Below are 19,477 nucleotides of genomic sequence, written 5' to 3' on the forward strand. Positions count from 1 at the left end.
TAAAAGGCATACAGAATACAGAAGGTGGTCACTTCTGTATTTGTAGAAGACATGATCTTTTCTAGAGAAAACACTAAGATAGAGACAAACATCCACTAGTGTTAATAAGCAAGGTCAGCAAGTTTCCAGGATACGAAATGAACATACAAAAATAATCTTATCTCTATACAGTAGCCATGAGTGATCTGAAAATCAAATTGTGAAAACAATTCCATTTATAATAATACCAATAAGAAATACCTAGGAATGAATTTCACCAAAGACATGTGAAACTCATACGCTGAAAACTTCAAAACATAATTGAAAGAAATGAAAGAAGGCATATGTAAATGTAAAGATAACTTATGGTCATGGATAGGAAGACTTTATTTGTTAATATGGCAATATTTCCCAAGCTGATCCTAAAAATCATGGAAATTTAAGGGACTCAGAATACGTAAATCTATCCTGAATAAGGACAAAGTTGGAAGGTTCACATTTTCCAATTTCAAAACTTAATCCAAAGCTACAGTAATCGATACTGTGTGGTAGTGGCATAAACATAGACAAGTAGGAGTTCCCTGTTGGCTCAGTAGGTTAAGGATCTGGTGTTGTCATTGCTGTAGCAAGAGTTTGATCCCTGGCCTGGAAAATTCCACATGCTATGGTGGAAAAAAAAAAAAAACAATAACAAATAAAAAATAGATAAATAGCTAAGTGGTATAGAAGTAAGGGTCCAGAAACAAACATGCATATTTAAGGTCAATTTATTTTTGTTAAAGGTGACAGAACATTTCAAAAATTGGGTTTTCCACAGGCGGTGCTGACACAACTGTATATCAGCACTGAAAAAAAAAAAGTTGAGGAGTTCCCATTGTGGCTCAGCAGTAAGGACCCCAACTAGAATCCATGAAGATGCAGGCTCGATCCCTGGCCTCACTCATTGTATTAAGAATCTGGCATTGCCATGAGCTGTGCTGTAGGTTGCAGATGTGGCTCAGATTCTGTTTTGCTGTGGCTGTGGTGTAGGCTGGAACTACAGCTCCGATTCTACCCCTAGCCTGGGAACTTCCATATGCTGTGGGTGGGGCCCTAAAAAGACAAAAAAAAAAAAAAAAAAATTTGGACCCCTCCCACACCCCATATACAAAATTTAACTCAAAGTAGATCAAAGATCTTAATGTTAAAACTAAAATTTCAAAACTTTCATAGAATCAGTAGTATAAATCTTCATATCTTGAATTAGCCAGTAGTTTCTTAGATATGATACTTAAGGCACAAGCAACCAAAGAAAAAGATAGGTGAATTAGACTTCATTAAAACAAACAAACAAGCAAAGAAACAAAAAACAAACCAACAAAAAACTGTGCTGCACAGGGGACATCATCATTAAAGTGAAGAGATATCCTACAGAATGGGAGGAAATACATGCAATTTACCTGTTAATGACCTAGTATTCAGAATATATAAAGAACTCTTGCAATGCAGCAACACAAAGACCATTATGGGGAAAAGATGTGAAGAGATGCTTCTCCTAAGAAAATATGCTAGTGGACAATAAATTTATGAAATGATTTTCAACATCTCTAGTTATTAGGGAAATATAAAAAAAAATCACAGGGAAATACCATTGCACACCAAGTAGCTTGTGTATAATAAAAAGCAAACAAAAACAAGTGTTGGTGAGGATGTGGAGAATTTCAAACCATCATACATTGCTGCTTGGAATCGAAAATGGTGTAACTACTGTGCAAAATAGTGCGGCAATTCCTCTAAATGCTAAATGTGGGGTTACCATAGGACCCAACAATTGCATTTTGAGGTATATGCAGAAGAGCATTGATGATGTCTGTTCACACAAATACTTGTAAAAGAATAGTCATCCTTTCCATGCTGCCCAAGCAGGTGTTCATACAGCATTGTTATGGGTTCCCATCATAACTTTAAGGGAAACTTTCACAATGTTGGGGGCCCCAAATGTCCTGCAAAGGAGGAAGATGTCCTCAAATTCCTTACAGCAGGAACCCACTTAGGTGGCACCAGCTTTGATTTCCAAATGGAACAGTTTATCTACCAAAGGAGAAGTGATGGCATCTGCATCTTAAATCTGGCGGGAATGTGGGAGGAGCTTTTGATGGCAGCTTGTGCCCTTGTGGCCATTGAAAACCTAGGTAATGTCAGTGACCTATCGTCTAGGAATCGTGACCCGCTAACTGGGCTGCATTTGCTGCTGCCTCTGGAGCCACTCCTACTGCTGGGTGCATCACTCCTGGACTATCCACTAACCAGATCCAGGCAGCCTCCTGGGAGCCCAGACTCCCAGTGGTTACTGATCCCAGGGCTGCCCACCAACCTCTCTCAGAGTTCTCTTATGTTCACCTGACCGATGTTGCTCTGTGTAACTCAGACCCTCCTCCACATTATGTGGATGTTGTCATCCTGTGCAACAACAAGAGGGCTCACTCAGTGGGTCTGGTATGGTGGATGCTCACCCAGGAAGTTCTGAGCATGTGTGGCACCATCTCCCATGAACACTCATGGAAGGTCATGCCTGATCTCTACTTCTACAGAGATCCTAAAAAGATTGGAAAGGAAGAGCAGGAGGCTGCTGAGAAAGTGATGACTAAGGAGGAATTTCAGGGTGAATGGACCACTCCACTCCTGAGTTCACTGCTGCCCAGCCTGAGGTTGCAGACTGGCCTGCAGGTGTGCAGGTGCCCCCTGTGCCCATCCAGCATTTCCCCACTGACAATTGGAGCCCTCAGCCTGCCACCGAAGACTGGTCTGCTGCTCCCACTGCTGGAGAGGAGCAATCACTGAGTGGTCTTAAGCTGTTCTTTCACAAACTTTTAAAATGCAAATAGGTTGATGGAAAAATCAACAATTTCTACAATTGAAAAAAGAAAAAACAACATTCACAAAGCTTTACTCATAGTAGTCAAAAAAAAAGAGGCAACCTAAATGTCCCTCAACTAATTATATGGATAAACAAATGTGGTATATCTATACAATGAAGTATTATTCAGCCATGATCTGAGTAATGGATGCACCTTGAAAACATGATACATGAAAGAAACTAGACATAAAAGGCCACATGTTGAATGAGTCCATTTATATGAATGCCCAGAATAGGGAAATCTGTTGAGACAGAAATAAATGTTGATCAGGAGCTTCAGGAAGGAAGAATGGAGGGTGATTGTTCTTTGGCAGGGAAATGAAAATATCCTGGAAATGAGATGATGAGGGCACAGTCTTGCATTGAATTGTACACTTTAACAGGGTTATATTTTTTGTACATGAATCATTTCAATTAAAGAATCAATGTGAGTTCATAGAAAAGCAAACATACCAAGCTTTCCACAAATATAAAGAATATTACAAAGCCTGTTATAACTAACGTTGGGGGGCATTTTTTAACCTACTGTTGTGTTAATCTGATGCCAACCATGGGCACAAATATTTGAACCTGAGGGCAAAAATCATCCCCATATTAGTGAAGCTGCATTATTCAAAAAGAGGGCAAACAGAATTTGTGTGCCCAGAGCTAAGAATTTATGAGGAAGAAATGAAACCCAAGAAATAAATGATATGAACATCAATATTATGGTTTTAAATTAGTTCAGCACTCCTGCTTGTGGTCAAAAAAGTTTGAAATCACAGTGAGTAAAATGAAAGAGAAGAACAACAATGTACAAGTTTAGATTTTACTTTGAGAAAATTCTCATTGTTACTTAATAACTTGTATACAAGTTCTACTTCCTTAGGTTGATCCAGATAATCATGGCTGTATCATATATCAGGGCTTCTCAAACCATCAACCTGGGGACCTTGTTAAGATGTAGATTAGATAAACAAATGAATAAATGATTGTTGAGAATCTCTGATTCTCTGTTTGGGGCATTGCACTTAGGCAGATGTTAGCATTATCCTATTTCATATCTCCTGCAACATCATAATGAGTCCTTGGAGTCAGAGCTTATCATTGGGAGCCTGGGGTGGGAGTGGGGGGTTCATTTGGCCTGGGCTGCACAATCACAAATCAGTCTAGTATGGGGCTTTCAGTATTATCTCCAAGTTACATTATCCATAAGATTAGGAGTGGGGTGCAGGAGTGCAAGCAAATATCTATCAACAACTTTAAAATTGTATCTCATGAAGAGACCACATCCCTAGTTCTGTATTAGTTTCCAGCCGCCACTGTAACAATTTACTGCAGACTTAGTGGTTTCAGAAAACACAAATTTATTAGTTTACAGTTCTGGAGGTCAGAAGTCTGAGAATGGGTTTTATGGGCTAAAATCAAGTTGTCGGCAGGGCTGCATCTCTTCTAGGAACTCTAATGGAGAGCCATGGCTTGCCTTTTCCACCTTCTAGAGGCTACCTGCATTGATGTGTGGTTCTTTCCAGCAAGGTCATCACTGAAACCTCTGCTCACCCCCCTTCTTCTCTGACTCTGACCTGACCCTCTTGCCTCTCTTCTGATTACACTGGGACGACCCAGGACACTCTCCCCATTTCTGGGTCCTTAATCACATCTGCAAAGTCCCTCTTACCAGTAAGACATTATATTTACCACTTCCAGAAATTAAGCCATTTTAGGGGCCAGTATTTCTACTTTGCTTTCTTTCTTTTTCTTCTTTTTTTTTTTTTTGCTCATCATTGACAAGTAGAAGTTCCCAGGACAGGGATAGAACCCCTGCCACAGCAGCAACCTAAGCCACTGCACCACTAGGAAACTCCTTGGGAGCTGTTATTTGACCTACAAGTACCATGATTGAAGGTGTAATTTCATTGCATGAGGCCCTTTATAAATGATAAATGATCTAGAAGTAAACCTTTAAAATATACCAATTTTTAAACAAGAATTTGTGGTATTTCTTCATTTTTAAATATCCTTGGTGTCTCTTTTGACTTTTGAAAGGTCCCACTTGGAGCAATGTGATTTCTTATCTCAATAATGGGAGAATTGCACAGTTGGGTAGAGCAAACCGGTGGTTCTCAATCTTGGCTACACATTTGAGTCAACTGAAGGGTTTTTTTTTTTTTTTTAAGTCCCAATGCCAAGGCTGTGTAGCAAATCAGTTAGGTCAGGATCCCTGGGGAATGGAGCCAGGCTTTAGTAGTTTTAAAAGCTCCCTTGTGATTCCAGTGTGTCCCAAACTGAGAAGCATTGTGTGCTATGTTCACCTTTCACTGCTAGGCTAACCTGTTTCTTCCTCTCCTCCTTCCCCATCTCTTCTTCTAGCCTATTTTTCTTGTTATCTGCAATTTTGTCTGTCTCCTTTATTGTAGTGTGTTATTTTGGTTACATCATATTCAACAAGGAAAGACATAAAGATGCTCTCATTCCAACTGATATGGTGCTGCTTAGTGTGGACAGTGCTGTTCTGGGAACAAAAAGATGCTTTGCCTTACTCCCAGGAATCAAATTCTCTTCTCTGGCCCTCAGTTTCCTCATTGGTAGAATGAGGGATTTGGAATAATACTCTCTATGATCTTTTCTAATTTGAACCCCACAATTCTAAATATAGAAAGAAGACTATGGTCTCATGGAAGGAGCTCTGGATCTCAAACCTAAAGGCTACATCTGATTTAATTGAAAGCAGCTTCTATGCATCACTCTTTGCATTTGTTTTGTTTTCCCTAGAGGCAGAATATGAGACACAGATTCAAGAACAAGTGATGTATTTAGGAGGGAACCTCAGGAAGCACCAGGGCAGCAAGGAAGGTGATTCAAGGTACATTCTTTTTTTTTCTTTTGTCTTTTTTAGGGCTGCACCTGCGGCATATGGAGGTTCCCAGACAAGGGGTCTAATCAGAGCTGTAGCTGCCAGCCTATGCCAGAGCCACAGCAACACAGGATCTGAGCCGAGTTTGCAACCTACGCCATAGCTCACGGCAATGCCAGATCCTTAACCCTCTGAGCAAGGCCAGGGACTGAACCTGCAACCTCATGGTTCCTAGTCAGATTTGTTAACCACTGAACCACGATGGGAACTCCGAGGTAGATTCTCAAGTCAGTGTCACTGTGGTAACTGGGGCTTAATTCTGCTGGGAACCCTGGAGTCCATGTCGAACATGAGCCTCAGAGTTACCCCACCAGAGGGGAGAATGTGCTGCAGGGAGAGGGCGCTGTATATGCATTTTCGGTTGTGGTCAGTCATTGCTTGATATCTGCTCCTGAGAACTGCTAATTCTCCAGTCCTTTCAGCTTGCTATGCATAAGGGCAGAGATGTGTGGGGGCAGGAGAAGCCCTCAGGCAAAGAGGTGCAAATGGAGACATTTAGATGCTGGGTCAGTGTGTACCACAGGGTTAGGGCCAAGGGGTTATGGACAGATGCTAATGTGGCTCTTTTTTTTAATGGAAATAAATTCTTCCTCTTTATGCATTAATTAAGGGCATTTGAGGAACAAATGTATTAACATTTCTGAAGTACTTTGGGAACCCTCCTCACCCTTTGGGAAAGCTACTGTAGGCAGGCAAAGTATTGCAACAAAGATATTCTCCTTGTAAAAAAGACTCTCTTGGATTCTTTTAGGAAACATGAAAAATGTAAACCTATTTGGGCGACATTTAGTTACATTCTGTTTCAGGCACTGATATTTTTTTTTCCTCAAATATCAGGAGATTAAGAAGCTAGATTTTTCAATACTGAAAGTAAATGAAGATAGATATACTTCAGGTATTGACAAATCCCTATGTAGGTATTAAGGAAAAAAGATATTGCTGGCATGCTGTGGGTCTTGTGTCCAAAACCAAAGGGAGAAAAGTATGCTTTTCATATCTATGCCAGACAGAACCTATAGACACCTTCCAGGAGCACACAGATTTACTTTCTCCCCCCTGAGTACAGAATGTCACAGCTATGCTCAGGCTCACCATAGTTATGTTCTCCTGACACCATGGACTCCCTTCCATACCTTACTGTAGAACCCTTAGCAAGAAGGGCTCACCATCTCTCCATCTAACTGTTCTAGAACGTACATGGTATCAGGACGTTGTTTTGTTTTGTTTTATTTTAGGACCACACCTGCAGCATAGGGAGGCTCCCAGGCTAGGGGTTGAATTGGAGCTATAGCTGCTGGCCTATGCCACAGCAGTCACAACACCAGATCCAAGCCATGTCTGCAACCTACACCACAGCTCACAGCAACGCTGGATCCTTAAGTCACTAAGAGAGGCCAGAGATTAAACCTTTGTCCTCATGGATGCTGGTCAGATTCATTTCCGCTGAGCCACGACATGAACATCAGGTGATTTTTTTTTTTTTTCAGTAGGATAACTAGCATAGATTTATCTCCACATTGGAAATCTCACTCAGAATTCCTACTCTATAGTTAAAGAATGATCAATGTTTTGGCTTCAGATCTATTATTCTTATCTCTTGGTATCATTTATCAGTTTTCACCAAGACACTGCTGGAAGGGCAGAGTCCATGAGCCGGATCCCACTTAATGCAGAATAGAAGGGGTGGAAGAGACTAGAAGGGGTGGAGAGGGTACAGTGGGTGGAGCATATACCCCCAATATGAATGAATTTGTGTCTTTAGACTGTCTGCAAATATGAGCATATATTCAGGGCCATCAAAACCACTCATCCTCATTTGAGTTGCATGAATGAGCCCCATCTAGACCAACAGAACAATCACTCAGTTGAGCTCAACCCACATCGCTTGTCCATAATTGCTTATTATGAGTAAATAAATTGATGATTATGAGTAAATAAAATGGTGAAGTTTATGGTGGTTTCTTACACAGAGATAGAACTCGTAATATGCTTTTTTAGTCAAAAAATAGGGGAAGACTTTGACATTTCAAATAGATTTCAAAGGTTATGTAGCCTTAGTTAAAATGTCTTGAAGGTTTGTTATAAATTCTTTGTCACATGTTAGGCCCATTGTGTATCAAATAGTCAGGGAATAGTGACACCTTTGCTTATGGAGACCCTGAGAGTGAGGTGCCTTTTCTGATCTTCTCAGCTTTCCCACAACAGCCAAGTGTTCAAAATCAACCTTCTTCACAAGGCTTGCCTTGGCCATCCTGGCTCTAATTATTTCTTCATGCACTAAACTCATACAACCATGAATAGCATCTACTTAGATGTTAAATTCACAGCCTCTCAGTCAATTTAATGTCTTACCACCCATCTAGATAATAGGCTTCTTGTAGGAAAGAAGATGCCTACACCTAGTATGGTATCTTTTATGTGGTTCAGTAGGTGGGAGGATCCACTCAAAAATGTAGGCATTTCAATGATCTACTATTTATTGTTCTTTAAGTTAACACATGGCAGGAAGGAAAGAATAAGGAAACAATGAAAAGTTCTAAGTCCATGGGTCTTTTCCTTTTGACTATGCATCTGTGTTCACTCCTTTTTTTTGTGCCCTTTAGTTTTGTAGTTTCCACACAGATTTTAGGAATGGTGGAGAAATACTCAATGAGTATTATCCTTACAATCATTACGAAGTGTCATTGCAATGCTGAAAATGGTTGTAGAAGTTACAGTGAAGTTCAAAAAGAAGACAGTGGGGTTGATGCCCTGGTACAGCTAAGTGAATAAATGCAGAAGACCTTCAATGCATTTTTGGGACTGAGTTCCAATGAGTTAACCTCATCTGCACTTTCTTGTTTTTCTTGGTTTCCTTCCTCGTTACACCACACTTGGGAGGCAGATGGAAACTTTAGTCCTCCTCATGGCCAATAATATCAACCCTACACAGAAGGATTTCCTTTCAATGTAGAGACACAATCTTGAACTTCAAGACAATTGGGTTTCAGGGATATTACATTTCTGGAGGCTGAGGCTTTATTGTCGTTGATCATTTTAAACCCCTCTCCTTGGTGGAGAATCTCAGGCACCTCCCATTGGGACTCAACGGGGTCTCTAGGAAGATGTAAACAACAAAGTATGAAAGTGCAAGAGGAATGTCAGTCCCCACTTTTCTCCATGGAATAAGATGCAAAATCCAGAAAATTTCCAAAGCTGACCTGGAAGAGAATCTGAAAACAAAGACAGAATTTCTTTAGACGATTAAATCCAGAGGCTGAGATGGATGCCTCTTGGAATAAGAACTAAATGATCTTCTTTCACACTTTCTTGATTTCAAGTTCAAAGTTTCAAAGATTCAAAGGTTCAAAGATTCAAAGGTTCAAAGGTGGTGGCTGGTTGAGAATCTGGGCTTTCTTACCCAACAGTTTGAATCAAAATATTCTTGATTAACTAATTAGCTGCATGGCTGTGAGTAGGTTACTTAACCTTTATTAGTATGGGTACCTTATCTATAAATTTAGTCCATAGATACTATAGCTTGTAGATTGCTTTACACATTTCCTAATAAATAACAATGATGCAGAAAATGTTATTTTTTATTCTGCAGTGTTACTAGCTTGCCTCAGTCCTTCAAGTTGTTAAGAAACTCCTTTTTTTACTAATGTCTTCTTGGCTCAGGCCTCCAGAAGCCAATCCTTATATAGAGATTCACTTAGAAGTGATTTATTATGGAATTACTCCCAGAAAAGCTGATGAAGGAATAAAGGAAGGTAGACAGGGATCAGGAAGAAGCTGATGAGGATGGGGAAATTTCAGGCAAATTCCCAGCTCAGCTTGAACCCAAGGGGACCTCCACAGTTCATCCCACCTTAGGACAAGGGAACTGGGGTTTTATGGTTCAGTGCAAAACGTCATTGTGAAGGCATACCCTGGGTGTGCTGGCATAATGGCTTTAGTGGCTTGAGATGTTCTTCCAAAATGAGGCACAGAGTGCTTCTTTATTAGAAGCAAAGGGCCCAGAATGAGGAAGAAGAAAGATGGACAACTGCCAAATATTTTTGAAAAAGAATAAGGTTTGTTCATATGATAGATTTCCATTCTACCATGTACTTGGTATGTTTAGGATGTTTAGGGACTTAGTGAGAGATGATAAGACTCTGTTTTCAGACAGAAATATGAGACTAGTCAAGGTGAGAATGCTTTTTTTTTTCTTTTTTTTTTTTTTTTTCTTTTTAGGGCTGTACCCTTGGCATATGGAGGTTCTCAGGCTAGGTATCCAGTTGGAGCTACAGATGCTGGCCACAGCAATGCAGGATTCGAGCCACATCTGTGATCTACATCACAGCTCATGGCAATGCTGGACCTTAGCCCACTGAGCGAGCGAGGTCAGAGTTGGAACCCACAACCTCATGGTTCCTAGTCAGATTTGTTTCCACTGCACCATGATGGGAACTCCAAGGTGAGATGTTTCTGATTCAGCTTTGCTTCCATGTGAATGCAGCATCAGGGATGAAGACCTTTTGAATTGTCTGATCTTTTATATTCACATTTTCAAAACAACGCTGACAAATACATGACAGGATCATTTTCATTTCTACTCTTTAATTCTAATTGATTTTAGAATTCAGACTGCCCAGAAATAGATCCTTAGGTACCAAATGACACAGCGTGTAAACACACAGCCTAGAGTTTATGTGATTCCTCAGGCAGCCTGAAGGGAAAGAATCAAGCACATGTCCTCTTTCACGGCTCTGCTCTGGTGGATGTGTGACTCTTAAGCTGCTTGCTCACTTTCTGCAATAATAATTATTGTAAAGGTCTCACCACTACAAGTTATGTTCCTACTAGGCATGTTTGCCAAGTATTTCATTTAGAATTCATGAGTTCCCATTTTGGTTCAGTGAGTTAAGAACCCAACATAGTGTCCATGAGGATGCAGGTTCTAACTCTGGCCTCACTCATTGGGTTAAGGATCTGGCATTTCAGCAAGCTGTGGTGTAAGTCACAGATGTAGCTTGGATCTAGTGTTACTGTGGCCATAGCTGTGGCATAGGCCGGCAGCTCAGCTCTGATTCGACCCCTAGCCTGGGAATTTCTATATGCTATAGGTGCAGCCCTTTAAAAAAAGAAAAAGAAAAAGAGTTTATAAATCAAATAGCCCAATAATATAGATATGATTCTCATTTTACAGTTGAAGAAGCCATCCTTACTGATTGGTCATGAAATATGAACAATCAGTTCATTAACTCTGAGGGAGCACAAATTCTGTGGAATGTAAGTTATGCTCCACAGCTCCCTTTGGGATCAGGCTGACATTGGGAATTTACTGGAATATTCTCTCTCCTTGCTTGGCTTCTTTCCTTCCACCAGCTTTCCTCACTCACCAGCCTTTCTAGAGCATGACTCCTTGGTAAATGATTTGCAGGGTTCCCATTGTGGCTCAGCAGTAACAAACCCAACTAGTGTCTATGAGGACGAGGGTTCGATCCCTGTCCCTGCTCAGTGGGTTAAGGATCCAGCATTGCTGAGACCTGTGGTGTAGGTCCCAGAGGTGGCTCAGTTTTGGCATTGCTGTGGCTGTGGTGTAGGCCAGCAGCTGTAGCTCCAACTCAACCCCTAGCCTGGAAACTTCCACATGCTTTAGGTGTGGACCTAAAAAGACAAAATTAACAACAACAAAATTAACAAAAAAGATTTGCACATGAATTCTCATCTTAGGGTAGCCGACCTAAGCCATTAGCTCAGGAGGATATTGTTACCGGTTGTAAGACCCAGGGAAAGTGGGTGATGCAACTTATTCAAGGTCACAAGTTTAGTTAGGGTGACAACTCACATATCAACTTAGGTTTGGCTCCTTCTCAAAGTCCTGTTTTGAATGCCACCACAGAGTGTCTCCCAGCAATCTGAGGTTACACCAACTGAGGTGTAACGTAACAGATAATGTTCCAGTATCATGACTCTGATCAGGTCTGCCCCATCCACCCCCTTCAACTCCACAACAGCTCTCTGATCAGTTACTCAAGAGACTGAGGCTTTCTGAGCATCTCTTATCAGAGTCAGCAGGATCTGGAAAGAGTGGAAGCAAACCGCCCTCCCCTGTTAGTCCGTTTCTGGCATCTCAGGGTTTTATTGTTATTATTTTTTATTTCTCCATTTGGGGAAAGAGTTTAGACATGGCCTCATAATGTAGAGAAGAGATGGCTATGGGAGGAGGGAGACTAAGGCAGGTATGGAAGGTGAACAGTTAGGTCCTACGTGGAAAATACAGACTCTTCTGAGATAAAACTGCGTTCTCTGTGCTCTGGCTTTGTCTGCAGGATGTGCACAGCTTGGCCTTCCTTTCCTTATACCCAAAAAGGAAGAGTGAGGGTTTACACCAAAGGAATAAATCTGAGGGAATTTCAGACTCTGTGGTCTCTAGATTGAAATTACTTAAGCACCCCCAACCCCAGCACTTTTACCTGTAAGAGATGATATTAAACTGCTTATGGATGTGGCTGATTCAAGACAAACCATTTTCTTGAACTACAGGAAGTCACCAAAAGGATATAATTCTAGTCCACCAGGAGAAAAATTAACTAAACTTGTTGAGAGAGAAAATAAGGGTTAGCTAATTTCCACATTAATTTGTATTCTGATCACATAGCCTTATCTCTAAATTGTATAATTAGGTCTCTAAATTCAGACCATCCAGGAAGCTATCTCAGTGCCCTCTCTGCAAAGAGAAAAGGGTAGGTTGCAGCCAGAATTGCTTATCTTGCTTTTCCAAAAAATTAGAAGAGTATCTTCTGTGAGAAAATGCAGGCAGAGGGGTGGTTGGCATTTTCTTGCCTCGCATCACTCTTCTCCAGCCCAGAGCAGCCTTCAGAAAGTCTATCAGCGCATCTACACCCAAGAACAAGGAAGCCACCACACCCATTTAATGTGCTCTGCAAAACATCTCCAGCTGCGTGAGACTCAGATCCAAGTTGAAACCAGCAGTGGAGTTCCCTGGTGGCATAGCAGATTAAGGATCCAGTGTTGTCACTACGGCAGCTCAGGGCAGTCCTGTGGTGCAGTTTCCATCCCTGGCCCAGGAACTTCCACATGCTGTGGGCATGGAAAAAAAAAAAAAAAAAAAAAAAGGAAAGAGAAAAAAAAGAAATCAGTACCAACTGTGGTGCTAGAGAGGTTTTTTTTAGAGTACAGTTGATTTACAGTGTTATGTCAATTTCTGCTGTATAGCATAGTGACCCAGCTACACACACATATATTCCTTTTCTCATACCATCTTCCATCATGCTCTACCCCTAGAGACAGGACATAGTTCCCTGTGCTGGACAGTAGGAGAGAGATTTGTTTTTCCTTCTAGTGCCTGCTTCTGTGCCTGCTTTCCAATCTGTTCCAGAAGCAGCTTCATCTCTTAATCACAAAAAGGATATGAATTCTGATCATTGGCATTGACACACACATTACTTGTATGGAAGTTACACCTACATACTCCAGTCATTTAGCGAATCATTATACATCTTGAATGGATTCCTGGGTGACTTAGAGATATCACATATGCACAAGACATATAAAAAATGTACTTATCTTAGCCAGACTCACCTGGAAACAGAGCCTGAGTCAAGGATTAAGTACTAAAGCTTTATTTGGATGATGCAACCTCAGGGCGGTAAGGATGAAAACAAAAGAAAGTGAAGCAGAGAAGGATGGAAAACAAAATGACTAGGTACTGTACTAGTCATTGCTTCCTAATGACCTGTGAACAGAGGCAGCACATTGCCTGGCAGACATGCCTGTTCAGCCCCATGCGGTGTCTCTGGATAGGATTTATAGACTCTTCCTATGGAACAGTCCATGGGAAGGAATAAGGAGAGGACACTTACTTGTCTGCTTCTTCTTGTGTTTTATTTTCCCCATAGATGACCCCAGAGGGGATCGGCTCACCCACACATCCAGGTTTACTTACCCAATGGCTTTTTTTTTTTTTTTTTTAAGGGCCGCACCCACAGCATATGGAAGTTCCCAAGCTAGGGGTCAAATTGGAGTTGCAGCTGCCTGCCTACACCACAGCCACAGCAACATGGGATCTGAACCGTGTTTGCAACCTACACCACAGCTCACAGCAACACCAGATCCTTAACCCACTGAGCAGGGCCCAAGGATCAAACCCGCATCCTCATAGATGCTAGTCTGGTTTGTTGCCACTGAGTCACAATGGGAACTCCTCCAATGGCTTTTCAGCCCCTCAGGATGACAGACCTCATACCCCGCAATGTGACTTTTCTCATTCAGCCAGATGTCATGAGATAAACCCAAAGCTCAGCTCTGTAGAATACCTGACATCCCTCTTGCAACTTGTGGTCAGGCCATCAAGGTCCAAGCAAAGTCAACCATTTGTACCATAACTAAGACAGAGCAAGTGCCTAAGGATCTGGGAAAGGCTGGCACCAAAAGAATATGAAGATACACATAACGTGTCAGATACAATAGTATAGAGTTAATAATTAATAAGGAATAAGTAGGATTTATGTTATGCTTGTTATAGTTTTAGCAATAGGTATATTCTCTTGAGCCATTTGCTGTGTGCTGGGCACTTTTTAGCCCTTTAAAGAGTGATGTATTGACTTTGTGAAAGATGGGCCATACTCCTTGCTCCTGTGGTTCTAGAGCAAAGCCTTCCAGCAAGAGACAGAGTTTATCCTGAGCACTTGACTTTGAATTTGGCCATGTGGCTTGCCAAAACCAATACAATGCAATGTGAGTGACTGTGTAACCACTCCAACCCTTAGGGGGCCCTGTATGCTGCACCTCAGCTCTCTCTCAGACCCTTGCCCCCAGGAGAACAAGTATGAGGCACAACTGGACAATGAGAGACCGCTCCAGAGCACAGATGAGCCATACTAGTTGATGCCATCCTAGACCAGCCAGACCTGATTGGCCAACCAGCTCATCAAAGATGAATAAGCACTGGCCAATATTTCCACACCAGATCTTCGCAACCTTCCAGCCAGCCCACACATTCATCAGCAAAAATACATTTTGATTGTTATAAATCACTGTGGTTTGGGGCATGCTTTTTGTGCTGTATTATTCTGGCCACAGAAGACCAGTCAGTCCAAAGCTTAACAGCAATCCTGTGAGGTAGGCATGCATTTAAAAATTTTAACAAATGGGAGAAACAGGAGAGGCTAAATGACTTGACCAAGATCACACATTAAGCACTTTTTTTTTTCTTTTTATGGCCACGCCTGTGGCATATGGAAGTTTCCAGGCTGGGGATCAATTCAGAGCTGCAGCTGTCAGCCCACACCATAGCCATAGCAACACTAGATCTGAGCTGTACTTGTGACCTACACTGAAGCTTTAGGCAATGCTGGATCCTTAACCCAATGAGTGAGGCCAGGGATAAAAATCCACATCCTCACGGACACTATATTGGGTTCTTACCCTGCTGAGCCACAAGGGGAACTCCACACACATTAACATTTGATTAGAACCCAGGTATATCTGATTCCATGGCTTTAATTGCTACACATAACTCTTATGTTTCTCTGGACCCTTTATCTGTACTCTTTGCTAACTAATGGCTTGGTAAACAATTTGACCATGTTGTCTTATTCCTTATAATGCTATAATTCCTCTTAATTCAATGCTTGGAGGGGCTGGGATTTTGTAATTAAGTATGTATTAAATAGACGAGACATTCAGAATGGAGATAGTATCAGAATATATGGCACAGCAAAGACATCAAAGGAAAGGCAGTTAAGCGGAGTTCCCAGAGTTCCAGTCATAGCTCAGCAGAAATGAATCTAACTAGTATCCATGAAGATGCAGGTTCAATCCCTGGCCTTGCTCAGTGGGTGAAGGATCTGGCTTTGCCATGAGCTGTGGTGTAGGTCATAGATACATCTTGGATCTGGTGTTTCTGTGGCTATGGTGTAGGCCAGCGGCAACACCTTTGATTTGACCCCTAGCCTGAGAACCTCCATATGCTACAGGTGTGGCCCTAAAAAGACAAAAAAAGGGGGGGGGGTTGTTCCCATTGTGGTACAGCAAAAACAAATCCAACTAGTATCTGTGAAGATGTGGGTTTGATCCTTGGCCTCCCTCAGTGGGTTAAGGATCTGGTGTTGCCATGAGCTGTGGTAAAGGTTGCAGACATGGCTCAAATCTAGCATTGCTGTGGCTATGGTGTAGGCTGACAGGTGTAGCTCTGATTTGACCCCTAGCCTGGGAACTTCCATATGCCATGGGTGTGGCCCTAAAAAGCAAAAAAAAAAAAAAAAAAAAAAAAAAAAAAGAAGAAGAAGAAAAAAAGAAAAAAAAAGCAATTAAGTACACATTTTACCCCAAAAAAGAAAGATGGGTGAGGCTTGTAGTGGAATGATGTGGACAATGACACCATCAGGCAACAGCTGCTCCCCTGGGTAGCACATGCCATGCTAGTCTGCAAGGGGTGTGTGGAGGTCTTTGAGGCTGAGGATTTTGCATCTCCTTTCTGGGAAAACTGATATCCCTCATTTGCTGTATCTGCTCTTTGAAATATGTGACCATACATTGATTGGTCTGATGTTTATATGTGGCTTAGGGGGTCGGTCTCATGCATTCATTTAAAGCCTTACCCCATGGACTACCAACTGGCGGGGTGAAGACCCAGTATTCTATTCAGTCAGGGGCCTCTGCCATGCTTACCCAGCTGGATTTGAAAACAAAGGAAACTGCATTTGAGTGTGAGGTCAGGCAGCAAGCCTGGACTCCTGAGGCACCAGGGTTTGTGTATCTGCCCCATCAGTGCAGCGGGGAGACGGGGCCTCATTCCCATTAGTGTTAATGGAGCCAATCGTATGAATCCACCACACAGTAATGTGGAGCCTCTTGTGTTTTGATATCTTAATGCATGAAATGACATCTCTAGGGAAAGGCTTGCCTCCTCTTAAGTGCTCGCAATTCCCATCAATGATAATGGAACAGAGACACACACACATACCCACTTTGCCCAGAAAAGTAGGCAAAATACAGAAAGTGATTCAGATGGGGGAGTGTCACAGGAAACTCATAGAAACTGCAGGAAGGGTCTAAAACATTCCCTCTTTCTGGGTTTGGTTAAGCAGTTTCATTGGACACAGACATCTTTCTCAGAACCTTCAACAGATAACTGGCTATGCTGTCCTCTCCAGGAGAAGGCGATATTTATACATGTTTGAAAATACCCTTTGGGACCTGGGGTGTATTTATGAAAAAAGGGAATGGATCCTAGATTGGATCTAGTTTTAGCTTTGCGTTGTATCGCTCTGTTTCCTGACAACAACTTGGAGATGCTCCTGTTTTGCCCCTCTGCTGCTCGGAGTCCTTTGATCCCACCCATTCTTTCACTTTAAGAAAAAACAAGTGATTGTTGCAGGACTCTCTATATTTTGCAGGTGCCCTTTTGTAAGACGCTTTTTTCCCAAATGAAACAATTTTCAAAACAAAAGAAAGAAAAGAAGGAAAGAGGGAGGGAGGGAAGGTGGGAAGAAAGGAAGAGAAAGAAGGAGGAGGGAAGGAAGGAGGGAAAGAAGGAGGGAAGGGAGGGAATGGAGAGGGAGCTGGGAGTTGCAGGTGTTCTCAAGAGACACTGAGGTTGGCGGTGGGGGGGCGGGGGGGTGGGAGGGTAAGATGAGAAAGGCCAACATGGGGCTTCCTTCCCTCTGTCCCCAGCTATGGAAGAGGTGACACACTCTCAAGGCTGCTCTGGGCAGGAGAATTTCAGTGCCAGACAAGAAAGTGCCCACTACGCCTCCGCCTGCCCTTCCTTCTGGAACATGCTTTTCTGTCTTTTAGGAAAAGCAAGATAACCAACTCTGGTCCTTTTTTTTCCTCTCTGCAGAGAGACCACTGATATAGATTCCTGGATGTTCTGAGGTTATTAATGAGACATAATTATACAATTTTGAGATAAGGCTGTGTGATCAGAATACAAAGTAATGTGAAAATCAGCCAACCCCAATGTAGTCTCTCAACAAGTTCGTGTGATTTTTCTACCAGTGAACCAGAATTGTGTTCTTTTGGCACCTTCCTATAGTTTAAGAATATGGTTTGTCTGGAACCAGCCATATATCTGTAAGCACATAATATTATCCCTTTTGAATGAGATTGGAAATGTGCTGTTGGGGCCCTTAAGTAATTTCAATCCAGAGACAACAGCATCTGAAATTCTCTCAGATTTATTTCTTTGGTGGGAAATCTCTGACTTGTTTGTTTCTTTTTAAATGTGGAGCAAATGAGTGCTGGGAGAGCTAATCGATTCTGTCGTTAACACCCACGAGGGGATACATTCAGCAGAGAGCACCAGGACATGATTCAGAGTGGGCCAAGGATGCTTCAAGGGGACAAGACAGTGAAGGGAAAAGAAGAAGCAGAAGGGGCATGTAGAGACAGACCAAGATGAGCTTTGCCCGACATTGTCCTTAGCGATGTTGAGAGGACAGAATGAGGTACATGTATCGTTCAGTTGAGTATGCACCACCGCATGATTTCTTCTGGACAGTGGTTTTTGCCCTTTTGAAGCTTAGGAACCTACTCTGAGACCCTCATAAAAGCAATGGACCCTCTTCTTGGGAACACACACTCACATACATAGCCAAGCTCCCACACAGTTTCATTATGTTAGATGTTCATGGGTCCCCTGATGTCCATCCATGAGCCCCAAGTTCAGAGAAACAGCCAAACAGAAGAGTTCAAGGTCTGAACTTCAGTCTGACTGGGGATGTTGGATCATGGAGAACAATGGTCTGGGCCTCTCATTACTAACAATCTCATATAGAATGTGAGTTTTTTGGTAGCAAGGACATATTGAGACTGGTGGAAATAGTAAAATACACCAATACAAGTTGCAATGGTTCTTGTTGAAAAGGTTATATCTCTGGGTGTGGGTAAGGATATTTTACGTTGACAGGCCTGTGTAGTATCACACAGAATGATTTTGGAGGTATCCCAACCTTTCCTTTCCATCCCTGTCTTACACACACACACACACACACACACACACACACACACACACAAAATCAACCTTCTTCCATGCCTGTTACTTCAGAATCACTTAAGCAGGATAGAATCAATAGGTCTTTAACCACATTCCATTATTGAAACATCAACTGCTTCTCCATGCTTAGCAGCCTCTCAATTGGTCTGGTTTCTTCACAGAAAAGCACCACCTTGAAATAGTACCCTCTGCTCTCACACCAACAAGGATTCTTCTTCCCAATCTTTCCATCGGCAAATGGCAGGCCTGAATGTTAGACCTATAGGGACAGAAAGAGAAGATTACTTTTACAGCTTTGAGAAAACAAAAATACAACAATTCAGTCCTTTATTTCATGACACCCCCCCCCCCAGAAATAAGCAAAATCTCTGCCACGTGACAATAGAGTGGCTATTTTTAGTAGGTTGTTACCTGTCAGATGTTAGGGAGAAGTTCTTCAAAAGGGGACATATTCTGATTCCTCAATCAAATAGATGCATTCTTTAGTCTGAAAGATGCAAACAACTGTCATATCAGTTATTACTTGTGTTAGTGCCATGTTTCCTAAAATAAAGAGTAATTTCTTGGTAAAAGTGGGTAGATCAGATGGAATAACTTCCTAAGTGCTTTTTATTTAATTTTTTAAAAATTTTGCACGTCACCATTTGAGTCTAGATCAAGACCAGCCTTGAATTACAGTATATTTGTTCTTAAACCAGATGAATTTCACTCTTGAAAG

General features: G+C 41.8%; 1 long non-coding RNA gene and 1 pseudogene across 2 annotated transcripts in view; both read left to right on the forward strand.

The window, feature by feature from the left end:
* The window catches only part of LOC110257461 (uncharacterized), a 590,814-nt gene that overhangs the window by 90,733 nt on the left and 480,604 nt on the right, over window positions 1–19,477 (forward strand). Inside the window, exon 2 of one of the 2 annotated variants that reach the window (XR_002340074.2) lies at window positions 5,627–5,717. The exons of the other annotated variant lie outside the window; for it this stretch is intronic. This is a non-coding gene — a long non-coding RNA (uncharacterized LOC110257461). The remainder of the gene's footprint in view (window positions 1–5,626; window positions 5,718–19,477) is intronic. 2 annotated transcript variants of the gene reach the window in all.
* LOC146395198 (small ribosomal subunit protein uS2B pseudogene) lies at window positions 2,021–2,843 on the forward strand (annotated as a pseudogene).

The sequence above is a fragment of the Sus scrofa genome, chromosome 17 (assembly GCF_054392235.1).
Source record: "Sus scrofa isolate SSC_HxYL_T2T_F1_AM1 chromosome 17, Sscrofa_HxYL_maternal_Yorkshire_Landrace_v2.0, whole genome shotgun sequence".
NCBI lineage: Eukaryota > Metazoa > Chordata > Mammalia > Artiodactyla > Suidae > Sus > Sus scrofa.